Source organism: Magnolia sinica, chromosome 14 (assembly GCF_029962835.1).
Source record: "Magnolia sinica isolate HGM2019 chromosome 14, MsV1, whole genome shotgun sequence".
Taxonomy (NCBI): Eukaryota; Viridiplantae; Streptophyta; class Magnoliopsida; order Magnoliales; family Magnoliaceae; genus Magnolia; species Magnolia sinica.
This window is the reverse complement of record NC_080586.1, coordinates 73170236-73174672: the sequence shown is the minus strand read 5'-3', so window position 1 is coordinate 73174672 and position 4437 is coordinate 73170236.

Below are 4437 nucleotides of genomic sequence, written 5' to 3'. Positions count from 1 at the left end.
GTTAAGGGTTGAGGTTGTCATGTGTCAAAGGTCAAAGTTAGCATGTGTTAACCTCGACCCGTTATATGACAACCTTGACCCGTAACGCATGAAAACCTAGATCTTTGACGTAGAGGCAGCTTATGAGAAAAATCCCTTACAAAAATGATTCCTGTAGAAGCTAAACTCATCAATATCTTGAATCATGTGAGTAAAAAATTATCCGTTATCTCAAGTCAAAAAACCAAGACTAGCATTGAGAACAAACTCGATTAACCGTGAAATTAAGGAATGTCAAAGAGAAATATGAAGAGATAAACACGTAGAAAAATCACAGTAGAATTAGATAGAAAACCAACTTTCCATTGCTTATAGTAGCCAATTAACATCAACAAGAGATTTCGGTCGAGTATCCATTGTGGTGGGTCTGTGTAAAAAAAGAAAAGAAAAAGATTTCGATCTTCAGGCGGTCGGCACCATTGGAGGTGGAGGGGTCTCTGGGGGGCCAATCTTCCCTCGAGGATTATAATTCGGCTTGGGTGCAGGTGGTACTTGAACAAACACCCGCTTGCTCTCTTCAACTGTTACCGTTTCTTTGAATGGTATATAGCCCACACGTGCATCCAAGGTGGCCTGCGTGGATAGCATGCGAGCATAGCTTCCACCCGTTTGAACGCTGAGAATAAGTGCCGCCAAAACCAACCTAATGAGAATGTAAGAAGGAGACTCCATTGTATTTAGTAAGATGTGGTGTCAGAGCAATCGTCCATGCTCTCTTTTATGAGAGGACTCAGGGCATGGAAGCGGGGAGTGGATCAGGTGTTATACGGGTAACATCGTACTAGGGTTTCCCTGACTGTGCGGCCCACCTTGATGTATATGTTGTATATCCATGCCGTCCATCCGTTTTTAAAGATCATTTTAGGCATTAGTAGAAAAAAAAAAGGCATTTCTAAATCTCAGTGGACGACACAATAGGAAACAGTGGTCATTGAACGCCCACCATTAAAAGTTTTCTAGGGGCTACTGTAATGTTTATTTGCCATCCAAACTGTTGATAATGTCATGTATAACTGGATGAAGGGAAAATAAAAATAAAATATAAGCTTGATTCAAAACTTATTTGGCCTCCAATAAGTTTTTAATGGTCAATAACCACTATTTCCTATGGTGTGGTCTATCTGAGATTTAGATCTGCTTAATATTTCGTGTATGCCCTAAAATGATCTTAAAAAAAGGAATGGACGGCGTGGATATACAAAAAATACATTAATGTGTTCCCTACGGTTAGGGAAAGATGCACTACGGTGTTACCTGCGTCACCGCAAATCCACACCCTAGGAAGACGCGTTTTTGGTAGGTAAAACGAATAACAAATGGCGCATGGGAAGGAGATTCACTGAGAATGATGTTTTCTCACGTGCACACGTTAAACTCATGTGTGCTAGATCCGAGCTGTTCATCAGGTGGGGCTCATCATGATCATTCCTCCATCCAATCTGTTTCACTCATTGAGTGACCAACAAGTGCACGTTAGGCCACGTTTTTTCTAGCCGTTAAATCTAGTCATATACATGTGAATCGTTTCGTAAGTAAGGAGGTCTGCATTTTTTAGGAAGGGATTTTCTGTGTGGGATCCACCAGATTAATTGCCATGATATTCATAATCTACACTAAGATGATATGTGTGTGCTACAAAGAAAACCGTAATTTCATGCGAGAGTCCCGGTCGGTCGATGCCGGTAATATACAAGTCTTTCAGTCCACTTGATGACTTATAAAAATTTCAGCTGTCCACGGATTAATTAGTATTATATAAAGACCATGTGGTAAAAAATGCATGGCGCGTTGGACTTCGCCGCACGCGACAAACCAATTCACGGATGGACAGCTATTTCCTGTCACTTTCCTTTGACCGGACGCGGATTGCGTACTGAGTGAATTCTGTGGGGTCCACTGTTATTTATGTATTTTATCTGCTCCATCCATCCATTTTAACAGATAATTTTATGGCTGAACCCAAAAATAAAAAATATAAAATGCGTAAGTGGACCACACAACAGGAAACAATGTTAATTAAACATCTATTGGTAAAGAATTCTTGGGTGCTACATAAGTTTTTGATCAAGCTGATATTTGTTTTTTTCTCTTTTCCTTTTATCCATGTAAAAATTTTTTTTTCCTTATGAACAGGTTGGATGACAAATAAACATCACTGCAGGCTCTAGCACAGTTTCAACCGTGGAAATAATTATTCCCACTGTTTCCTGTGGTGTGTTCCACCTGAGCTTTGGATGTATTTCGATTTTGGACCAATTTCATGAAATGATTTGTAAAAACTGATTGACAGCGTGGATAAACCAAATACATTCACGTGGGCCCAACAGAGTTTACTCAGTAGGATGAAAGGGTACTGTGTAACTCAGTCCGCATTCCGAATTCGCCCGCCAAATCCTTTCATCGTACACCGTACCCTTTCATCGAAATGGGTGAGACCCCTGGCTGTGGGGCTCACAATGATTTATGTGCCTTAAATCCACACTGTCCAACCATTTTAAAAGCTCATTTTAGAGCGTGATCTAAAAAAACAATGGAGTAGACTCAAATGTTAGGTGAACCACCCCATAGGAAACAGTTTTGATTGAATCCCCACCATTAAAATCTTCATGGATTCCATGGGAATGTTTATTTATCATCCAAATTGTTGATAAGGTTTAAAAAAAATAAAATAAAAAACCTAGATAGATGAAGAGACCACACAAATATCATATGAATCCGAAGCCTTTGTGGCCCACAGGCAGTTTTTACTGGTCAATCCACTACTGTTTCATGTAATATATTCCATCTGGGATTTGGATTTATTATTATTATTATTATTATTTAAATTTTAAAATTTAAATCATACCCTAAAATGAGCTTTCAGTTAAGATGAATGGCATGGATGTATCAAATACATCATAGTATCCCCACGGCCTAGATGGGTGGGATCCCTTACTGTGGGGCTCACAATGATGTTTGTGCCTTAAATCCACGCTGTCCAACCGTTTTGAAAGCTCATTTAGGGCAAAATCCCAAAAATGAAGCTGACTCAAATCTTAGGTGGACCACGTGATGAAACAATCTTGATTGAATCTCCTCCATTAAAACTTCATGAATTCAACATGAATGTTTATTTGCCATCCAACCTATTCATGATAAGGTCACAAACACCTAGATGAAGACACCGCACAAATATCATCTTCATCCAAAGCTTTTATGGCCCACAAGAAGTTTTTAATGGCCAATCACTACTATTTTCCGTACTATGGTCCATTCGGGATTTGTAACAGTTCCATTATATATATATATATATATCATGTCCCAAAATGAGCTTTCAATACTGATAGACAACGTGGATGTAGCCACATACATCATAGTGGGCCCTACAATCAAGGGTCCCACCCACCTTGGTGGATCTAGGTCTCACCTAATCTGCTCCCATCTAGGTGAGGGCCACCGTGGTGTCTGTAAGAAATCTGCCTAGTTTCTCTATTTTGCTAGATAGGACATGGGCTATAAAAATATGTGGATCTAAAATTCCAGTGGCCCATATGATAAGAAAAAGTGGGTAGGGATTGCCGACGTGATGTTTGTGAAAAATCTACTTGATCTCCGTGTTTTGCCAATCATAAACTTGGGTAGATGCAAAACACAAGTGAGTTGCCCGATGAGAAAACCTGAATAGGGATATGCATAATGTTGAAAGCTCCGCAGAGTCCACCCTGATGTTTATCTGCTATCCCTACTTTTCATAGGGTCATTTCTAATGGGATGAATTTATAACACAAAATATTAGCCTGATCCTGTTTACGCCTGGCTTATTATAATCCGATTAGACACCTTAGAAGATGCTACATGATAGCCTTGTACACAGCGTGGTGAAGATGAATTTCAAACCAATAAATTAATTATGGCTTATTTATATTTCAAAGCATCAAATGCAAGAGTCTAAGAAAATGAAACCTCCAGCTAAAGCAACTCTCCACTAAAAGTAATTCTTTGGCAAAGCATATTCATGTAACACATTACAAGACAAGATTGGCCATAGCTAAGGTAATCATTTAGGGAAGTATGAACAATATTTATGTGACTTGCAAGAGAATTAGGTATTCCTAATGGCTTAGGAAAGTGTACAAAAGTGACCTGCTCGAGAAAGTATTCTCCTTAAAATAGGATGCTCAATCACATTACTTGTTAGAAACATGATCTTTGTGCATAATATAATAGGTTACTCTTATGTGGAAACTCAAGATGACTTGCACGACAATTAGTTTAATCTCTCACGCTGTCGTATGCTACATGAGGCCATTGCCTCTCCGAGTTTATAAAGGCAATACACGAAGAAGAGCTCTAGGCCCTCATAAGAACAACCAATCAATATAAGGCAACGCTAGCCATTTTATCTATCCGTCCACCATG